The following is a 23,341-nucleotide window of genomic DNA, read 5'->3' as shown; positions in this document are numbered from 1 at the left end:
TCAACTCTCTCTCTGTCTTGACCAGCTCTAGCCTCTCTCTGCTTTACAGCCCACCCGCAAACCTACACAACCTTGGCACTCTTCCCATCTTCTTTCCATGCAGCGGCTTCTTCGTCGTTTGGAAAGACGTTGGCTTAAACATCGATCTCTGTCTAATCGTTCTGCTTACTTCTCAAGATGTTGGCTTAAACATCGATCTCTGTCTAATCATTCTGCTTACTTCTCCTTCCACACCCTTTATGATAATTGTTTAAACTCTGCTAAATGCTCCTATTTATCTGACCTTCTTCATACCCAATCTGCTCATGCTAGGTGTCTTTTTCAAACTTTAAATCGGCTTCTTTCCCCTCCCTCTCCTGATCCTTCTATTAATTCTACGCTTTCTGTCTCTGACTTTGCACACTTTTTCTCCTCTAAGGTCCACTCTATACGTCAGGATATTATAAGCTCGTCCTCTTCTCATACTGTATTCTCTCCCCCTTCTGCTTCCTCGACTTTCTTTACTGACTATGCTCCTGTCTCAGACTATGACGTATCACTTCTGCTGGCTAAGGTCCATCCAACAGCAGCTCCTGCGGATTCTATTCTATCCGCTCGTATTTCTAAAATATATCCTTCTCTCGTACCATTTCATGTCTCCTTTTTCAATATCTGGCTCTCTACTTCTGTTTTTCGTTCGGCTTTCAAACACGCAACTATTATTCCTATTCTTAAAAAACCTTCTGCTAATCCTCTTACTCTCTCTAACTTTCATCCTATTTCCCTTTTGTCCAATGTATCTAAGCTTCTAGAGCGCTTAGTATACTCTCAGACTTCTTCTTTTGTAAATGGTCTATCTCTCCCCCCACATTTTCAATCTGTTTTTCGTCCCCGTCACTCCACCGAGACTGCCTTGACTTGTGTGCTTAATTCTCTTCTTTCAGCTCGATAAGCTAAACACTCCTCTTTTCGTATTCTTCTGGACCTATCCGCAGCTATCGACACAGTTGATCACTCTTTGGTTTTGGAAACTCTTTCCTCATTTGGACTTAGGGATTCTGTTCTTTCCTGGTTCTCTTCTTATCTGTCTAACAGAACCTTTTCTGTCTCTTGTGGTGGTAAGACCTTCTCACCTCTCCCTCTTGAGCACGGTGTCCACCAAGGGTCAATCTTGGGTCCTTTTCTTTTCTCACTATACACTACTCGCGCCTATTATCTCCTCGTTTGGACTCTCTCATCACTTTTACGCCGATAACATGCAACTTTTTCTATCCTTTTCTTCTTTCACTTCAGAAATACATCATACCCTTACATCTTGTCTTTCTGCCATCAAAACCTGGATGGTGACTCACTTTCTCACTTTAAAATCTGGGAAGACTGAGGTTTTATTCTTCCCTCCTAACACTATTCCCCCTCAACTCACACCACTGTCTATCTCTTTTCCTCCGTCTACTCTTTCTATCTCTCCTACTGCACTTAATCTTGGTCTTTATCTCGATTTTAATCTCTTGTTTACTCACTACATTTCTCTCACGCTTCACCACTGTCACTTTCATCTTTATAATATTCGTAAAGTTTGTGCTTCTCTTACTTTTCATGCTACTAATTCTTCTCATTTCTTCTCTTATTTACTCTCGGCTTTTTTACTGTTCTGTTATGCTTTTTGGCCTCCCATTTCCTCGACTTGCTCCTCTAAAATCTATCTATCATTCTTCAGTTTGTATACTCTGTCTTCTCCCCTATCGTAATTCTATTACAGCATCTCTTGTTTCACTTGGCTGGTTACCCTTTCATTCTCAACTTACATTTCATTTCCTCTGTCTAGTCTTTAAATCTCTCTATGGTCTAGCCCCTGACTATCTTGCTGCACTTGTATCTTTCTATACTCCCTCTCAATCTCTTCATTCTTCCTCCCTTTTCTGGTTTTACGTACCCCCTCCTTGTGCCCAATCCCATTTTCATTCTTTTCAGCACCTTGCTCCTTTTCATTGGAACGCTCTACCGCTTGATCTTCGGTCTATCTCTGTCTACTCACTCTTTCCTGTCTCTTGGAAAAAACATCTCTCCATTGTTTCTGATTGTTAGATAGCAGAATTGATGTTCGACCAATTTAACTGATTATTATTGTTGTACTGTTTAATTTTAACACTGTGCAGCGCTTTGGACAAAGGCGCTTTATAAAATACAATACAAATAAATAAATAAATAAATAAATAAATACCAAACTAGTCCTCTATTTCATTACCAATGCTGCTTATATATATTTTTTGGTTCTATGTAAGCAATGCATTATAATACCTGAGTTACTCTACAATGGAGGAGGAACGTTTACTGGATATGTAAAGTGTGCTCTGTATTTCTTTTTAGCCTTCGGGTGACTGAAACGGGTTTGACAGTTAAATGGAGATGTAAAAGGATTATTGCTTTGTTTTAGTTCTACAGTTTCCGTACTGGCTGTCCCAAAAATGTTTTACTGTGTTTTTTATTCAGAAGATTGTTTCAAGATGCTTATAAAGCATTTGAAAAAGCACCTCGAAAGAAAACACCACTAACCGCAGGAAAGTACGATTTCTACCAACGATTGTGTTGAAAATGTCATTATGTCTTCTGAAAAAGATATACTAATATGCCTCAAATGGTACAAAATATTGATGAAGAAGTATCAAAAAACGGCAGAATCTTTGAGCAAAGTGATCCGAATTAAGAATCCATTTGGAACCACACATAAACTGAAGAAGTCAATGAATGCTTCAAAATCCCAAAAATAAACTCAACAGAAAGAACAGAAGCAATTTGATGATCCGAAAGAAACACAATTATGAAGTGCATTTGGAGCACAAAATACAATAATTGAAGTCTTCAAAAGAATGTGGAAATGGTAAAAACCAAAAATAGTTTTTCTTTTTAACGGTTCACACAAAGACAGAAATCTTGATTTTACAAACTCTTTCATGCAAAGGGGAAGCTGTTCATTCTAATTTTGAATTGCTTCAGAGGGTTGAGCAAGTTTACAAAAGAACTCATGCAGAAATGTTAGTCTTTTAAAAAGGGAACCCCTTCACATTTTTGTGAAATCTTTGGTGGCTAGTGGCTCCATACTTCTCGTACTGAAAGACGTGTTAATGAGGAAAGGTATCATCAGAAAGCAAACGCGACTTTTGCTATTACAGAATCAGAAAAAAGGCTATGAGGTTAAAAATTATGAAATCTGTGAATGTGAGGAAATAAAGAAGTGTTTTACAAGTGTGTTACAAACAAAGAAAAAGAGTTAGGCAGCATTTCCTCTAAATTCAAGGACCCTCTCCTTCAGTGGAAATTTGTGTCTGTGTGCAGCATTTGTCAACATTTGAAAGTTTTTCTGTCTTCACAAAAATGATAAAGTGAAGAGACAGATTAAAACGCTACAGACAATTGATCAGTGTGAAGTTGGTGAATTGACATATGTTGGCTGCACACCATACCAGAATGTTCTATCTAATGTATCACTGCAAAACTCCATCTTCATCTATTGCGCTTCTCAATAAAGTGCTGCCTATTGGAACCACAGTGAAGTGATGTCTACTATAGAATCTCTTCAGGAGTCTATTTCAAGCTTGACTGTTCAATCAAAGTTTCAGACTTTGCAGCTGGATAGCAAGATCCAATACCTTGAAAGAAAATAAATCTTTGAAAAGTTTAGCAAGGGGCTGGCTGCATTTGAGTCTGTTGCCATTGTAAACCCTGAGAATGTATGTGTGTGTCTTGAAGATAAACATTGTATACATCACAAATATAGAAAGTGGGCATATCACAGATAGTAGATGATGGAAGAGATGATGCTTGGAAAGCACTCTATCACTATTTAGTTGCAGAAATGTGTTTCAATCCTATTGACACTCAAACCATATGTAAATATTTTTTCACTAGTTTCAAAATAGATTTTATGCCATCTAGAAGTATTTTAAATAACATTGAAGTGCCTGGCATTCTTGCAGTGCTTGAAAGCCTGAATGTGTTTGAGGTGCTTTGCAAACACTTCATCCATTTCAGGTGATAGTTAGACTAGAAAATAAAGTTGCCTTAAAAAGCACTGGCAAGTACCGCAAAGAGCAAAGTGTTGTATTTGCCACATCATTTGAAGGGACACGTTCAGAGTCTAGGTGTCAAACGTCATCTTGAAGATTTTTGGTTTGTTTTGGTTAATGGGTTTGCCACAAAAGATTAAAGAAATGTGCAAGAGCTCTTTGTGTTAGGAAATTAAAAAGAGCATGGGAATATTTAGGAAAAGAGAATGAACTCTACAACATAAAACGTACAAGCGATGTATCTTCTTGATGTACCCTTTGGAGAGATTGAAACAGAAGGGCAATTTATGTGAATTGCGGTCATTAAAGCCGATAGTTTGTATGAGCATTGCATGATTCACTGATTACAATCCTGGGTGTTCATAGGTGATACTTTTGAACTGTATCAGATTCGACAAGCAAAAGGTGCACCAATCAGTGAATGGGAGAAGAGTCTAGAGGTTCAATGTTTCCCAATTGTTTTTCCCACTGGAAAGGGTGGAATATTGGATGACCACCAAACAGTTATTTCTTCTTGAGAATGCTACGGCTCACAAATGTATTCTGTAGACACCAGATTCAGAACAAGTATAGAATACATTTTACACTTAGTGTACGAAAGTGAATTTTATTCTCTTTGTTATTCAGTGGCTCACACTCTTAGAAAAGAGACACATTTTTTCAAAATGTTACTTACTGCAAGTGAGATGGTGGGGGAAAAAAAGGTAAGGATGAGGTTTTAGTATAAAAGATAACCAACATCCTGGAAAGCATGCTTGGGACTAAATTGTATTGGTACAGAAGACATTCAGTGGTTCGATGTATACTGTGAAACTTGCCTCCTCCCACTTGGTTTGTCTTACACTTTACCTGTTGTTCTTGTTGGAATGTTGTGAATCCTCCACTACATCTATATGGTTCTCCACAACATGAAGGATACGAGAATGAGCCAAATGACAGAAATGGGGACGTTCAGCCAACAATCCACTTCTTCTGCTTGGGTATGGGGGTGCGCTGGATGACAGTGTTGTCTTCCACTGAGATGAGAAGGTGGTATACTAAATATCACTCTTTGTGTACTCCTGTGTATATCCCACCGGGAACTTCTCTTGTTACCTGGAATGTTAGGAAATCGGGTCTAAGTTTCCCAAGTAGTTTCCTCACTTGCTTGGTGGTTGAGTAGACAAGCTAGTAGAGGCTTCTTATGGCTGAACTGTGTCTAGCATTCATGAACTCCTGGTTCCTTTTGTAGGGGTCCCAATATCTCTTGAGCCTCTGTTCCTACACTAGTGCTTGGTTTTTTTTTCAGTATATCACAGAGGCCAAATATGTTAATGGTTCTGTCCTAGCTATGGCGTTTCAGGGTTAAACCTCTGCTGTCATTAATCAAGGATCTTTTTGTCTGTAGGTATGTCAGGGGAAAAGCAGGTGAGAGAGGACCTCCTACTGAGTCTGGCTGTGGTTTACATTGATAAGGTACGTAACAAGCATTTTTTAACAATGTGCCCAAGCCTTCATTTATTTTAGTTACTTCAAGTCTTCTTCCTTCACTTTTGGGGGGCTGTGGTTCATCGCGAGTACAATGAGGAATAAGCAGGCCAGAGAATGCAGAGATTCAGATGAGTTGATTTCAGGTCTGCAGCAAAGTCATATAGGTGCGCAAGACAGTGCTATTTAATGCTGAACAACATGCTTAGTCTGGGCACCGTTCATATAGCACTGTAGAGAACATGGCAGCAGAGATTGCTTGGAGTCTCACTGACTCATGGGAACTGTAGACCTGATCTCCAGTTCTGTGCTTTGGCATTCCATGTCTCTATGCCCTGACCTCAGTGTGGTATGTGATGGCCAAACCAATTTAGGGGGTATCAGCAACTGGTGTGAGAAACCCAAGAGTGTCTCACTTACTAGTCCCCGGGGATCTGCCATCCAGGTGGCCAGGACATGGCCATCGCTATTGGATCCAGTTCCAGGGGGGCGGGGGGCACAGTGACGGAGGATCACCTGGGTGAGGGGTCTTCGGCGAGTGGAAGTGGGGCACCGAGGGTGAAGATGTGGTATCCCCTTCCCTGTAACACCTTTTCCGCATCCTACCCTGTAGGATATTTAGAAGCTCTACCCTCCACCCCCTTTACCCACACAAACACTTTCTTGCACTGTAACAGACAACGGACTAACACCAGAGCCGTTTACCTAATATGCCCAAAAACATGGGTCTGGCAAAGACAGGCAATTGACAATAACCATGCACACCTGACAGCCCTTTTCCTTCCCCACAGGGATAAAAGGCAGAACACGAAAGCACACTTCGAGCAAGGCCGAACGCACCAGGAGACAGCTACACCAAACCGGCAGTTCAAAAGGAGAAGAAAGGCAGTGAGACCTGGAAGAATGACAAAGGGGGAGTTGCCCTTGGCCCTTTCAACTCAGACCAGAAAAGCCTCCGAAAGGGAAAGCATAAGACCCAGGAGCTGCTGCAGGCGTGCAGATCAGCAGATGTCAATGGTACACGGGGGCCTCCCGCTTTGATGACGTGGTACTATCCTTGACTCCAGAGAACAAGGAAGACAATGGGTGCAGCTCAGCCGGTGAGTCGGGGGAAGCTGATAGTAAACTGAACTGTGTTGAGCCCAAGGTTGCGCGTGGCAACATTTTGAACTCAAGGAATCCGAAAGACTAAGAGCTTGTGTATGTGTTTGAACCTTAATGAAAGCCCAGTTGAGGTCCAGGCGCAGAGGGTTGCAGCACCTTTTGGGCACCCATTCGAAAGACTCTGACCGGGACCTGTTCCTTGAAACTACAAAAAACCAGAAGCTGTAGGAAAGGGTGGCGTGAAGCGCCAGAGTGGTCCTATAAGGGTTACATCATATCCCTTATACAATCAAAAGTCTCTGACTGGTTGCCAGAGGAAAGCTAGGGGAAGGGAACCCTGCTTTCCAATAATACTGTGAACTGTGGAATAAGACAAGTGTGAACCCGACAGAGGGGTGCCAAAGGAAAGCTAGGAGAAGGAAAACCCTGCTTTCTGATGGAAAGAAGCAATACATGAACTGTGAAAAAAAAGGCTGTAGTGAACCTGACGGAGGGAGGCCCAAACTGCAAGGAGGATATGAGCCCGAAACAGGGAGATCCTAGGGGAAAAATGCAAGAAGGGTCCGAGCCCGACAGAGGGAGATCCTAGGCGGCGAGAAGCAATCGGCCAAGCTGTAAGACCACTGAGAAACCTTTTGTTTATTTTATTATCTGGCATCAAGAGTAATACACCCGTGAACATTGTATTAACAAGAATAAATGCGGTCGAGGGTTGTGTTCAAAAGGACATTTCACTCATACAAGTAATATTTTAAATGCTGTAGTGTACCCAACGGGGGGAGGCCCAAGTTGCAAGAAGGATCTGAACCCGGTGGAGGGAGATCCAATAGGCAAAGAGCAATCGCCCAAGGTACACGAGTACCGAAGGAACACTTTGTTTGTTTGTTTGTTGTTGTGAAGCAGCAGGCCTTCTAAGGCAAGAGACTTTATCAGGAAAGAGACTTAGCCTCTGAAGGTTTTGATATCGTTGAACCAGAACTGTGAATCTCGTGTGGACGAGGCCCGGGAGTTTACTGTCCTGAAGAGTCCCGCCTTGTCCCATGCTTCAAATGTGGGGAAGGGAGACCCTGCCATACCATCCTGACATTTCATTTTGTGAACACTTCTTTCTTTTCTGGTGAACATTATCCCACACTCTTTTTGTAATTTAGCAGTAAGGAATTGGCAATAGGTATTTTTAGCATAGGCCCTTTTTATTTGACAAGACACCACTAGGACTGCCTCATTATTTTTTGATGGTCGTAGCTTGCTCCCATCTTAGATTTAGATTTAGATTAGGCGTTTATCTCACCCATTATAAAGTTCAATAAACACCCTTGAACTGTGATCACTTGTGTCTGTCTTTACTGTTGCCCCCATGAGTTCCTTACACTGGGTGCATGAGGCTTACCAGTATTGGAGAATATAGGTGAGCAGTGCTTATTTGTGATGGACTACCTAAAGTGGTATTTAGCTTTAGCCCTGGAGTGTCACTGGTGGATGAAAGCATGGCAGCTTGTGACTTTAGGTTGTGCAGAATATGGCTGGGATGATCATTCAGATTTCCTTCATGAAAGTAACCAAACACAATGAAGCTGTCCTGCAGATGACACCAGCTGAACTTTGCGCTATTTAACCTGTTCTTGTATCAAGTTTGCTTCACCATTGATTCTTAGCCATACTGTATTTTATGTGCAGTGAACAAAATGCTCCATTCGGTGTATTTGAACACTTTTTCTGGCGAAAAGAGTATCATGCTCATGGTTCAACCCACATTTATATGCTGTTGTGTGTAAAAGATGCTCTATTTTGGAATTTATAGAAAAGCATCTGACACCTGCTATTCCTATTATATGATAATGCTGAGTTACAGGCAAACGTACTACAATTCCAGAACCACAAGTGTAGCACACATCGCCGTTGAAAATTAAGATTAAAGGCAAACATTATACAAAGTGTAGGTTTTGTTTTCCAAGGACCATATGTGCAGCTGGTAAGGATAACAGTGTACTGTCTCCTGTTTATCACAATGTCACTGGCAAATCTACCAAAAATACATACAACCTCAAAAAAGAAGAACGGTAATGGTTTATTAATTACTACAATGTTATCATTGCTCTGCTTTTGAATGCAAATATTGATGTCCAGAATGTACCTGATAATAGAGTGCAGGTCGTTATGTAACAGTTTACTTAACCAAATCAGAAAAGAGTTATGCCAATAAGGTTTGCGCTGATCTATAAACTGCCAAATGTCTGAGTAAGACATTTCTAAGCTTTGGCATCAGAATGCTCCCCCAGAGAGACTGTTGGACATATAAAGCTTCAGATTGACTCACCAGCTTACCTAGTTGATGTTCCACAAGTTAATAGAAATTAATTTGTCATATTACTAGCTTGATCATAGCAAAACTTTACTGTATGATTCTTGTGCAGTGCAACTAGTAATGATTGTAATGGACACGCATTCCTAGTGTGTTCAGCTGTTTCCATAATTTCTGGTGACTGACATGTTCAAACCGGAGCTCAGATCCATAACACCTAGCAAGATAGTGGTCTTATATCCAACTGTATATTTATTGAGTATAAGCCTAATATTTAGTATCAGTTCTATCCTCCTTTCCCCTTACATAAGGCATTTATGAAGTAAATTACCATCACGGCCCATTTTCATGTATTTATATGGCAGAGAGAAGGGGTAGAATGTAACTTACCTTTCCACCTCTCTCTTGCTCTACACTATACAAATAATCCAGCATTTGTGCCAGCATAGATTTTCATGCTGGGGCAAATGCTGGGGATTCCTACGGAATATGTCTGCTTTTTGCTGCAGCAAAAGCAGGCAGACTTCATAGAAATCCATAGTAAATACAGCCTGCACAACGTAAATGGCATGTGGCATTTACTTCATTTGTATGGTGCATTGCAAAATGGCAGTGTACAAGTGTGTACTGTGAGAAATTAGCACAGAGAGTCGGACACAATGTTGTCATTTTGTGGCTTAAGACTTTTATTAAATGAAAATGGGTTGGGAAAAGGCCTCTCTGACCCTATTCTAAAGAAGAGTTTCCCTACCTAAAAACCAAAAACTAAGGATCTGTCTGTGTCAGGATGTCAATAACTGAAAAATTGTCTTTGTGTCCAAAACGTTCTATCCTGACCCTCACACTTTAAACAAAACAAGAAAGGGTGCAAGGAAGTGTCTTCCACCTGATATTGGCAAAAAAGTGCTCACTACTAAAAATAGGAATAGCTCTAACACAAATGTTCCTCAAGGTGAAAGACCTTGGATCCAGAGGGTGTTTCCCTTCCCCTGCATTCTTAAGTAGGATGGCAATTGTCTCTTTTACTACCAGTTCCCTTTTGTCTCTCCTTGATTCACAAGGTTCCTGTTTATGCAACAAATTCTGTAACAGTCTTTCTTGAACACAAGTTTCTCCTCTGTTCAGAAAACACTGCCCTTTATTATTTCTGCCACCTTTGCAAATCGCCTGTTATACTACCCTGCCTGGATCCCTCATTCAATTCCAGCAGCCTGGTGTACTCTCCTGTCAGGACTTCTCTTGTGACTTCACTGACTGCTATACTCCCCTGCTCGAACTTCTTATGCATTTCAATTGCCTGGTATCTTTCATTTTCCTTCAAATGGAATTCTTAACTTTAGCCTGTATCACATCTAGATAGAGATGTGAATGTTAGCATGCGCCACACTTAGAGGGAATCGTGATCATTAGCCTGCCTCGCATCTAGATGGGATATTGAAGATTAGCAAGTGCCACACTCAGATGGAATAGTGAATGATAGCAAGCATCACACCTAGTCATAACTGCAAGGACAGCAATGCCAATTAACCGATCCACTAACAATTTCACCCCTCTGCATACACCTCTCAAACTCTAACCAAACACAACCACAAGCCTACAACACAACAATCCGCACAAACTTCACTACACTGCAACAACAAAACAAAACACACTTAGGGCCTCATTACGACCCAGGCGGTAAGGGGTTTACGGCAGCGTAAACAGCGCCGACCCTTACCGCCTGAGTACGAGGTCCCTTAGCGCCATGGAGGTTTTAACACCTGCTTTTAGCAGGTGTTAAAATCCATGGCGCTAAGGGACCATGGAGTTAATTACGCCACCGTAATTTACGGTGGCGTAATTAACGCCTTCCCCACTCCCATTATGCCCTATGGGGCAAAAATGGGAATGGGGAAGGGTAAATGGGGATTGGGGACTTACCGCCCCGCCGACCTCGGAATGGGGCGGTAAGTCCGCCTACCACCATGGCGTAAACGTAGTTTACGCCATGGTGGTAAAGTCACGGCCCAGGCGGTAACTTACCGCCTGGGTCGTAATGAGGCCCTTAGACTTGCACAACAGCACACGACTACTCCCGACTGTAAAACACCCCAAGCCCAGTCAATGGACCCACTGGGCAGAGGCTGCCAACAGCACATCACTGCTCTCTTGCACTTTTCCAGCTTATTCCCACTAACTCACCCCTTCACTTTTTCAGAGCCGCCAGAGCGCCAGGGGACCACTGGTGGTGATAGTGCGCGGTACAAATATCCTCTAACATTAACATAACATTAACATTTGCGAGGACATATGCGTTTCACAGTTCCTCTGTATCACCAAATGTGTATGTGTTGTTCTTGGTTTGATATATATGTCTACGGTAATGTTCGCTAAAACTTTGCCCCATCTGTAGCTCACTGTGTACTTTGCCTTTTCTGCATTCAAACAAACTTCTTGTAGTCTGAGCAATGGTATCACATTCAAATTGTCCTTGGCGGGGTCACTGGAAGGCCCGGGGTCACCATTTGCTTCGGGTACACTCGCCAGTTCTCTACAGCGTCTCCGGTTCAGTTCGCTCTTATGCAGTGTAGCTCTTTAACTCACTTTCCATTCTAGAGTGCGCAGACGTCCTTCCGGGTTACCTTTGCAGCTCTGCAGCCACATGCCTGGTTCCCCTCAGGTCCCGTTCTGGAGGACGCTGCATCTTCGGGCTGCTAAGTGCCCAGGTACTCTATTGCGGTTCCCAACGTCTAACCGTCACTTCCTGCTCATGCATTGCATTTCTCCTTTGATCTCAGTGGTCTCTCTGCTCTGCCACACTGGTACATATTTCTTGTGCTGACTAGCCTCTACATACGAGCCAAAGTCTTCTCCTGCACTGCTACATTCAGTAGTGCGGTTGCCATCTTTAAATGTCCTGCACACAGGTAATTTGGAAAAAACAACTAGACTGCATGTTGTGCTTCGAGCTCTTGATACCTTGTATAGACTCCTTCATCTTCCTCGTCTCAGTACTTGGGTGATTCTGGGAGTTGGAGTCCATGGGTGTCATTGGACGGATGGCCTTTACAAAGCTCTTCTCAGTAATTTTACATAAAGGTACCTCAGAAGCAAAAAGGGTTGTGTTGGAGCTTTGTGTGTTTAGGTCATAGGTGGGGGTTTGACCAAAGGGATATTGAGAAGAGGTTTCTTTACTCCTGCCAGAAGGGGGAACCAATACCTGAAAATATGCCATTAAGGCTTTGGGCATTAGAGGATCTTCCTCATGGGAAAGGGTACGATAATGCGTCTTATCTAATGAAGTCATGACATCTCCCCAGTAGCTCCCATGTGATCCTTCCTCATATAGCTGCCCCCAGGGTCAGGATCTGGTAGAGACTGCCGTCTCCTGGCCACATGGGAGGAAGTCTGCGCCGGGGAATCCATGATGACTCCATTGGAGTCATCACATACCCTTCCCCTAATGTTGCTGGGTCTCTCAGCACCTATTGGAAAACAGGAAAGGAAGTCCACGTTACCCTGTTTCCTTCCTTTCCTGTGTTGCACTGTAAAACAATAGGGCTGTAAATCAAAGAACTAGCGCATGACTTTTACATTCGTGTCTTTGCGCAGGCTCATCCATGTTAATTGGGCATGGTCAGTGACCAGCCTGAATTTTCTACCTGTCAGATACTATTTGAGGTAAGTTATGGCCCACTTAATTGCTAAAGCCTCTGACTCAAGAGTCGTGTAATTTCTCTCCCTTTGGAACAGTTTTCTACTTATATAGAGGATGGGATGCTGTATGCCATTTAAGGAGCTCATGGTGGAAACAGTATAGACAGACACAAGTGATCACAGTTCATGGGTGTTTAGATATGTTGGAAAAACCTAAATCCAAGATGGGAGCAAGCTTCAACCATCAAATAATAATAAGGCAGTCCTAGTGGCATTGTGTCTAATAAAATGGTCTAACTAAGAAAAAGCTATTGCCAATCCTTATGCTAAATACAAAAAGAAGTGTGGGATAATGTTCTTAAGAAAGAAGGAAGTGTTCGGGATGCGGTACATGAGGTCTCCCTTCCCCCCGTTTTCAGCACAGGACAAGGTGGGACTTTGGAGCACAGCACACGCTCGAGCTTTCCCAGCCCGAGCTAACAGTTCTGCTTTCAGCAATTAGAGCATACAGTGGTTAAGTCTCTTCCATCAAACAGTCTCTTGCCGCTGTGGGCCTTATGTATCACAATAATCAACAAAGAGTTCCTTTTTGCTGTACAATGTCATGACTTAGGGTCGAGCTAGGTCTCAAATCATTGTGATCACTGGCAGACTGGAGGATACTTTGGCCCTCATTCCGAGATCGGAGGTAAGTACCGGTATTTTCCGGCATGGCGTAAAGTACAACAACGCCTTGGCGTCAGACCGCTAATTGCGGTCCATTCCGACCTCGCGGACACGCGCTTTTCGCCATGCCGGAAAAGTACCCAGCGGCCTGCCGCTAAACGACCCGCAAACCCCCTACCGGCATGCTGCGACACGTAAATAGCAACACCGCCTTGGAAGACTAGCGCCAGTACATAACGGTGACCGTAAATTACGGATACCGTAAATTACGGTCACCGAAAAAAAGGAACCGGAAATTACATCATCGCACAGGAACGGGAAGTAGAGCGGCGGCCATCTTTAAAAACACAATCCATTGCCATCCTCATCCGCCAGCACCCTTTGGAGCAAATCAGACATTGGAAAAGGACCAGACGACTACCAACATGCCGAAAGCACCAAAGAAGGCAGCGGACCACATCCGCAAGAGGAGATTCAGCCCAGAGGAACTCCAGGCCATGGTAGACTACCTGGCTGAGCATGCGGATGTCGTCTTCAGCAGCAACATGCAGAGGGAGTCTATCCTCCGCAAAAAGAAGATCTGGGCTGAACTCGCCCAGAGGGTGAGCGCCATAGGAAGCACCCCCTGCACCCCCAGGGACTGCCGCAAGCGGTGGGATGACCTGCAGGTGCGGGGCCTCCTCTCCAGCAACCGGAGCCAGGCCATGCAGACGGGAGGCGGACCAAGTACCCCTGTGCAACTAGAGCCGTGGGAGGAGACGTGCGCGGCTCTGATTGGCACAGAATCGATCGAGGGCGTGGGGAACATGGAGTCCGGGGCAACAACATCTGCCGAAGAAGGTGAGTGTTCACAGTGTACACTGCCAATGTCCATTGCATGATTCAAACTGCCCCAAGGGCCATTGAAGGCACCTTCTCGTGTTGCCCTCCCCCCATCCAACCCATCCCCCCATCCAACTAACGCAGAGGCAAGTGCCACGCAATCAAGGGCCAAGTACGAGTACATAACGCACATCAACCATAGTGCATTAACTTGCACATCCCATCATGCACACTGTGCAGCCAGCTCGGCATTGTGCCAGCCACACTGCACATAACCAGGCCACGTTGAGTCACTCCCAAACATGCGTACATGACATACTCATGCGCATGTACCACTGCCGTAGCTACACCCAAAAGTCCACAAACTGCGATCGACTGAAATGTGAATGCAGCCATGTATGCAAATAGGACATCTTACAATCACTCATGCTGTCCCTCTCTTCTACCCCCACAGGCACTGACCATGACAGCGCCGTCCCAAAACCAAGCCAGCCAAACACCTCCAGGGGTAGTGGCAGGGTCAGGCGAATCCCTGCACCAAAAACAACAGCCCCCCCCGACTCCGGAAAGGCCACTGGATGCTTCCCCACCACAACCCATTCAAGCATTGGCGCCTGCCACAATGCCAACCCCAACATCAGCACAGTCGAGCATCTTTGGGGAGGCTGCTGCCACTGGCCCTGACGAGCATGCAGACAGCCCGTCACCCCTCTGTGGGGCGTCCGAGGAGGAGGACCAACACACAGTCCACACCCCGGAGCCCTGCATCGTGCCCCTGGCCTCATGCGGTGACTGTGGAGATGTACCAACACCTGTCTGTAGTCCTCCAATCGACCCGCAGGTGTATGATGATGATGTCCCAAGTCCACCGGTTCAGCCCTCAGCCGAGCATGCAGGGGCAAGTGGTTTCACCGATGGTTTCCCATCATTCGGCACACGTTGGGTGAATCAGCTATCAGACCTCATAACAGAGTTTATGGAGGACAACCGACAGGCCCGCATTGAATGGCATGATGGACTGAGGGAAATGCGGCAGACACTCACCGACTGCACCGACCGGTTGTGTGGCACTCTAACTGACAGCACAACCCGTCTGTGCCACATCCTTGGCTGCATAGCCAATGCCCTTGAGGCAGGCCATTCGAATACCCAGCCAGAGCAGGCGGACACGGCCGCATCCAGTGAGGCCACACAAGGTAGCCCAGCAAGGCGCACTCGGCGTTCAATGCAGCGCAGGGACATGCCCCCCCCGGGCCAGGGGAGCAAGGAACAATAGTCATTGCTGCCACATGTGGCCCTTAAGTCCTACATGGAACCAGTGCTTTGGAGTTGGGGGCGAGGGGGGTTGAGGGCTCGTTGTGCAGTTGGGGGGGAGGAGGGGTGATGTTTGTTGTGCAGTTAGGGGGGAGGGAGGTGATGGTTTGTTGTGCAGTTGGGGAGGAGGAGGGGGCTGCAGTTAATGTACACAACCTTTCCTTCTTCACAATACACTATTGGTGTTGCAAAGTTGAACAGTTGTGGACATTCATCATTGAGCATGTGTATGATGACGACTGACAGTGCATGGTGTACAAGTATACACACATCCAGTGCCCTGTGTGCCCATTTCATGCCACCCTCTGCTGACTTGTGTTGTGGACATCTTGTCCGCTCTTTGTATGGCCCATTACACCAGTCCAGCTTCGCCAACTCATATGTGCCTTACACAAGCCAGGTGACCGCCTCATCTACACGCATGCACGGGTATGGCCAGTTATTTGGTGTACCCTGGGCCTGTTCTGTGGGCTACTGACAGGGGTAATGTACCATGGTGTCAAGGGACAGCCACCAATACCTGCATGTCTAGCCAATTGAGGTGAGTGTTTGAACTGTCATGGTGGAGAACTGAACTTGGCTGACATGGCAGGGTTTCACTGATGGCCACACGCACATGTCCATGGATGCATTTCGCCCATTCATGGCCCCAATATGTGTCCGATTCAATGGAATGCTGTGGGGGGTTGCGTCTACAAGATGGTCCACGTACAATGAATGGCATGGTCATCTCGTGGTACAGGCTTCGTTGATGCATGCAGCAGTCCTGATGTTCGATCCATGTGGTGCTGTGTGCTGTGTGGATTCGTATTTGGGTGTGATGGATGTAGTCAGTGGCTCATGGTCATCATCCTGCTCTGATCCATACTATGGTGAATTCCAACACTCCTATGGGTGTGCCATGCCGGTGACATGGTGGGGTATCTCTGCTGCCCTCAGTTCAATCCACTCCCAGGGATGTGTCTCCCATGTGGTGCCATGCTGGGGGCAGCCACATTGTGCATATGCAGTGTGTCGACCTATATGCGCGTACGGTCGTGGTGGCTGCCAGTGGTTGGTGCATGTGTAGTGGGATTTGGCCTTGTCAGATGGTGGAAATATAGTGTATTGTGAGTGCCTTACTACATCGATGTGGGACTCTGTACTTATGTGCCGTTGCACTGGTTCTGTGGCGGGTGAGTTGGTGGGGTGAATATCGTACAATGGCTTCATCATTTCCGCCCAGTTGGTTCATGCAGTCACCCATCTCATGCCATCAATGCACTGGCATGACAAAGTCAGACAACTCACCAGGCAGCCGGGCACGTCATCCTGCATGTCGCCCCATGTGGCATGGTAGCGTGGTAATCAGCTGGGCCATTGAGTCATGAGTTGTTCTTTGATGTCGCGCCCACCCATGTGTGGTGTTCTTGGTTGCGTTGCATTCCATCTGCACGTAGGGGGAGTGGTATTGTTTGCAGTTGCTATCTGCCACCTGCATGCCATGCTGGTCCACCTATGACACGTGGGTGCTATCAGGGGCACCAATGTCATTTGGCATTCCTGCAGATGCATGGGGGCCAACTTTACTGTTGCGTGTCTCCTGGGTGGTCCATTTTGGGGATTGGTGGGCCCTTGTGTGCTTGGGGAGGTGATACAGCATTTTTTTAGTGTCCCTGTAATGGAAGGTTGTGACATTCCATGCATGGGCACCACTGTTTCCTGGTAGGTGCCTGTGGCATGGGTGTGGGGCACGGGCTACACCGTCTCTTGTGCCAGGATAGCAGGGTGTATTTGTATGCTGCTCGCTTATCTCAGTATGTCTCGGGCAAATTATGGTGGTGAAGGTGTCACAGTCAAGGTGGTCAGGGGTGTCTATCTGCTCAGTGGTTGCCTTGAGGGCCCGGACATGCTGCGTGGGAATGGGGGCTGCAGGGGTGGTGACGGAGACTGCACTGGTGCTGCATGCAGGGCCTGTCTCTCCCTCCTTCTCCCACTGTGTCTCCTCAATGGGGGGGGGGCTGGTATTGTTGGTGGGGTTTTTGTGGTTGTTCCCTTGCTGGTTGTATTGGTGTCATCTTGGTGTGGGAGGGGGTGTGGTGTGTGGCTGAGTTCCTTTTCTGCTGTGACAGACTCCATTGCCTCCACATGTGCTGATTGTGTGCACCTGTGGCTCTGGGACCCACTGCTCAGGGTTCTTTACTCCTTCTCTGAGATGCCTGTATGGACTCCATGCCGGTAAGGTACTTTACGGGCTTGAGGAGGCCGTAATTTACGTGTGCTCCTTACTTGTGATCAGCTCCGGTTTACGCCATGCCGCTAATTTCTGCATGGTGGGGCGCGCGAACCAAGACCGATAATTACGGCATCGTACTTTACGGTGCCGTAAATAGCGGTCTGGTTGGTCGGAATAGCCCGTAGCGGTCAGCGATGCCGGTAATCCTTTACCGGCATCGTTTTTTCCTTACCTCCAACCTCTGAATGACCCCCCCTTTCTCTTTATAGGCTCATCATCACGCTCTTGATAGAATCCCCATATCAGGACATTAAATTACATCTGACAGCTCATAAATCCAGGCTGCTGCTCCATTTAGAACAAAAGGCCAAAGAAATTTTGGAAAAAGCAGATACTACCACTGAAAAGTTAATAACCAATCCATTGAAAGTCAAAATAGAGATCGAAACCAGGGACTGGATTGTAACCACTGAAAGTCTGCGCCTGATCAAGCCATGGAACAGCTTTCTGGTGGTGGATAAGAACCTGGGCTCTTTACCAAATGACTTGGTGAAATTCCCAGATTGGGAAATCAGAGGTAATTTCCTGAGAGCCCGCCTCAACGTCCTTCATACTGGGGAAATATTGAGTATAAGAGGACAGGGGGACACAACAATCAAACTATGCAACGTCTGCGAGAAACCGGCCAGGCAGAGTCTGAGGCACCTTTTGATGGAGTGCGAGGGCACATGGGAAATAAGATTAAATCACTTCTCCAGATTCGTGGAGAGAGAGGAATGGCTTCTCTCAGAAAACTTCTAGAATAATATGATCTCAGGCCAGAATAGAGCCATAACAATAGCAGTGATTCAGGCTCTGCTGAGGTGTGGCCAAATAAATGACTGACAATTATCTAACAAACATAATGACTCTTTCTTTGTTTTGGGACTTGGGGTTTCTTTAACTGCCTTGACCCTTTCAGTTTGGGGCTGGACCAGCCCATTTCCTATGGAAAATCCAAGATACTTGACTGCTGATCTAGCCGGTTGGCATTTCTTTGGATTTGCTGTGAGCCCAATTTTTTTTAGTGCCCTGGTAACTAAATACAGGTGATAAACCTGCTCTCTCCATGATTTGGTGTGGATGATAATATCATCGATGTATGCTCCACAGAAAGAGTCATAGGGTCAAAGGATTTGGTCCATTAACCTTTGAAAGGTAGCCATGCCCCATGCATACCAAAAGGTAGAACCTTAAACTGAAAAAGCCCAGTGGGAGCAGAGAAAGCTGTCTTTTCCATCTCTGCTGGATTAACAGGGACTTACCAGTACCTTTTTGCCAGATCAATTGTGGAGAGGAAAACAGCAGACCACAATCGATCAATAAGATCATCAATTCTGGGTACGGGGTAGCTGTCAAATTGGGAGACCATGTTTACCTTCCTGAAATCAATACAGAACCTCCAGGATTGATCTGGCTTGGTGACTAACATGTTTGGGGATGACCAGTGGCTCTGAGAGGGCTCGATATTATCAGCCATTAACATATTTACTATTTCTTCTTCTATGATGCTGTTTCTGGCTTCAGGTATCCGATTTGGTTTTATATGGACCATCTTGCCTTGGAGTGTGCGTATATAATGATACATTCCTTGTGCCCTACCAGGTTCAGCTTTGAAAACATAAGGGAACTGCTCTAAGATATCCATTAAGTCCTCCTTTTGATTTTGAGCTAAATCGGAAGGGATCCGGGTATTCATATTGGTTTGATCAGACAACAAGTTGGTTAATACCATGGTAGTGTCTTCAATGGGATTCTCCTTTCACTCCTTAAGAAGATTCACGTGATAGATGTAAGTCTTGATCTTTCTGTCTGGTTGCAAAACCTAGTAATCATAATGCCCTGTCTGCTCTATTATTTCGTAGGGACCATGCCACTTAGAAAGCATTTTATCTTCAGAAGAAGGGAGGAGAACTAGTTCCTTTTGCCTGATAGAAAAGGACCTTAACACTGCTTTTCTATCATGATAGCCCTTCTGATGTTCTTGGGATTTGATCATGTTGGCTTGTACTATGGATCTAACTGCCTCCATATGTTCTTTTAGTCTCTGGGCAGTATGGGATAACGGTAAAGTAGCTTCCTCTTGTTCTTCCCAGGTTTCACGCAATATATCAAGAACATCTTGCAGTTCCCTCCCCTATGAAAGATCAAAAGGGGAGAATCCTATTGAGGATTGTGGTGTTTTTCTAATGGCAAAAAGGGCCCATTGTGCCATCACATCCCAATTTTTCCCATCAGCTTCAACCAGTTTCTTTAAAATATGCCTTAAAGTCTTGTTGAACTGTTCCACTAACCCATCAGTTTGAGGGTGCCATATAGAAGTATGCAAAGTCTTAATCTGGAGAATTTCCTTTACTTCTGACATGATTTTACTCATAAAGGTAGATCCTTGGCTTGTTAAGATCTCTGTTGGAAACCCAACTCTCGAGAACAATGGAATTAAATGCTTGATAATTTGCTATGTCGACTTATTCCTTAAAGCAAAGGCTTCAGGGTAATGGGCTGCGTAGTGTAATACCCCCAGTATGTATCGGTTTCCCAACTTTGATGGCTCAAGGGGTCCAACTATATCCATGCCTATGCATGAAAAAGGTATATATATGAGGGACAGAGGCTGTAATGGAGCTGGAAGGGGCATTTGGATACTGGTCTTCTGACACAGGGAGCAAGCGAGCACAACGTTCTTTACATCTGCATAGATCCCAAGCCAATAAAACCGGTTCAGCATCTGTGAGTTTTGGTTGTCCCTAGATGTCCTCCTGTTAGGTGGAAATGGGAAATTTCTAGTATAATTTTCTCATGGTACTATAATTTGCAATCTAGGGGTGCCATTTGGCCCACTATCTCACCTATATGGCAACCCGGCCTTTAAGAAAAGAAATGGTCCACCTTTCTTCCTCCCCTTCTCTTCGGGTACAACCTGAAGAAAAGGCTCAGCAAGTAAGGGATCATTCCTTTGGGCAAAGGCTAAATCAGGGATAGCTTCAGGCTCCTCTTCTATAATTTGAGGTGGAGCTGCCTCGGGCGTAACATGAACCTCTATGTCTGCCTCCTCAAAACCCTTGGTTCCTCTTTCAGTTTTATCAGAGGTCTTAATTTATTGGGGCATTGGCAAGCAGAGCATTTTCCAGAATCCCTTGGGCTATTCTCTCCACTGCCATCACTTGATATGCCTCTTTACCATTATTTTGCATCAAGATTTGTATGTCCCCTCTAAAGTCAGGGTCTATGATGCCTGCTAACATGACCAGGCCATGCTGCCAGGCTAAACCCGACTTAGAGGAAGGTCTAATGTAGGTTCCAGGAGGGGTGATGAGGACTAAGCTAGTAGATATTAAAACTCTACCCCTTGTTGGATCAGTTCTCCCCTGCTACTGCACAAGTCAAATCTGATGGAGTGCTCTGTGGCAATTGATGGATTGGATGCTCGGTTACTGAGTTTCATGAATTTAAGGGTCCCTCAGTTTATGTCAACCATATGTGAGGAGTCAGCAATGAGAGTCGGACACAAGGTTGTCATTTTGTGGCTAAAGATTTTTATGAAATGAAAATGGGGTGGAAAAATGCCTCTCTGACTCTATTCTAAAGAGGAGTTTCCCTACCTAAAAACCACAAACTAAGGATCTGTCTGTGCCAGGATGTCAATAACTGAAAAACCATCCTTCAGTCCAAAACGTCCTATTCTGACCCTCACACTATAAACAAAACAATAAAGGGTGCAAGGAAGTTTTTTTAACCTTTAAGTAGGATGACAATTTAACAATTGTCTCTTTTACTAGCAGTTCCTTTGTGTCTTTCCTTGATTGACAAGGTTCCTGTTTAGAAAACAAGTTATGCAACAGTCTTTCTTTAACACAGGTTTCTTCTCTGTTCAGAAAACACTGCCCTTATTTATTATTTCTGGTAGCTTTGCAAATCGGCTGGCATACTCCCCTGCCAGGACTCTTTATGCTATTCCAACTTCCTAGTGTACTCTCCTGCCACGGCTTCTCTTATGACTACACTGCCTGATATACTCCCTGCTAGGACTTTTTATATGCTTCAATTGCTTGTTATCTTTCCTTTGCCAGGATTTATGCGTTTCACAGTTCCTCTCTATCACCAACATTGTATGTGTTGTTCTTGGTTTGATATATATGTCTGTGGTATTTTTTGCTCAAACTTTGCCCTACACTTGGATGTCATGCATCTGTAGCTCAATGGGGTTTGAATCTGTACTTTGACTTTTCTGCATTCAAAAAAACTTGCTGTAGTTTGAGCAATGGTATCACATTCAAATTGTTGTTGGTGCAGTCGCCGGAATGCCCCAGGATCCCCAACTAGCTTCGGGTACACTCACTGGTTCTCTCCAGCGTCTCCGGGCCGGATCGCGTTTATGCAGTGAAGCTCTTTCACTCGCTTATGTGAGGGGTCAGAAATGCGAGACGGATACACAGGTATAGCTTTCTCAATGTTAGCAATTTATTAAAGTAAAAGGGGTGAAATAAATACCTATCTTTCCTTACCCTAACAAGGATGTCCCTATGTAACAAACTAAAACTAAAAAAAGAAGACCTAGGGCCTCATTACGACCCCGGCGCTAAACCATGGTGCTATTAGCACCATGGTCCATGCAGGGGTCCGCCATGGTGAATGGCGGAATTACCGCCCCATTCCAAGGTTGGCGGGGCGGTAATTCCCCATTCACCATGGGCCCTTCCCCATTCCCATTTTTGCCCCATAGGGCTCAATGGGAATGGGGAAGGCGCTAAGTACGGTGCCGCAAATTGCAGCACCATACTTAGCACCAAGGTCCCTTTGCGGCACCCTACTTTAACGCCTGCTAAAAGCAGGCGTTAAGGTCAGGTCCCGCAAAGGGACCTCGTAATCAGGCGTTAAGGGTTTAATGGCGCCGACACCTTTTACGGCATCGTTAAACCCTTAACCCCAGGGTCGTAATGAGGCCCCTAGTATCCGATTAGTATCTGACCAACACATTAATACACACAACACAATTATACAAGGAATCTTTGGATGATTTTAAGTCCACAAACAGGATAACAGTTCAAATGTATAGAATTAGCAAGTATTCCTTGCAACCAGGGTTGGACTCCCTTCCCCTGTATCACTTCAGGAGTATTCATAATCAAGTTCTGATTCAACAAAGTTCTATTCAGTTCAACACAAACTTTCTTTTTCCTCCACATCCTTCCACTTGGCAAAGTAAATGTCTCTTTTACAAACACTTGTTCGAAAATCGAAACAGTTGTTATTCTCCACAGTATCCTTCTTTATAAGGCAAATGTCTCACTTTCAAAACACAAGTTCATAAACCAAAGCAATTGTTTTCTTCTGGAATAAAAACAAGTATTGGCACATCACAGTTATTCTTCAATTGGAATATTTTTATCAGGATAGCACAGCCACTACCTTTGATGATACCACAGTTTGTCAAAATGATCATTAACATCACTGAATTATCTCTACCACACGATTTGCTACAACATCACTTCTTCAAAATATCTTCTTCTTTCCTAGTATACTCGCCTGCCAGGACTAAATACTAATAGTCACTTTCCTGGTAAACTCTCCTGCTAGGAAGATAAACTCCTACAATTACAAGTGATTTCAGTGGCAATATTTGTTCCAGAGTCCCCCCATCAGTATCCCTTGTGAGGAGGGCTGAACAATAGCTGCCTCTTTTTATACTCTCTGGGTTCGTGGCAATGTCGGTAACAGGTTCCCCCAAGTTGG

This window comes from Ambystoma mexicanum, chromosome 7q (assembly GCF_040938575.1).
Source record: "Ambystoma mexicanum isolate Mex_15411 chromosome 7q, UKY_AmexF1_1, whole genome shotgun sequence".
Taxonomy (NCBI): Eukaryota; Metazoa; Chordata; class Amphibia; order Caudata; family Ambystomatidae; genus Ambystoma; species Ambystoma mexicanum.
Note: the sequence above shows the minus strand (reverse complement) of the source record.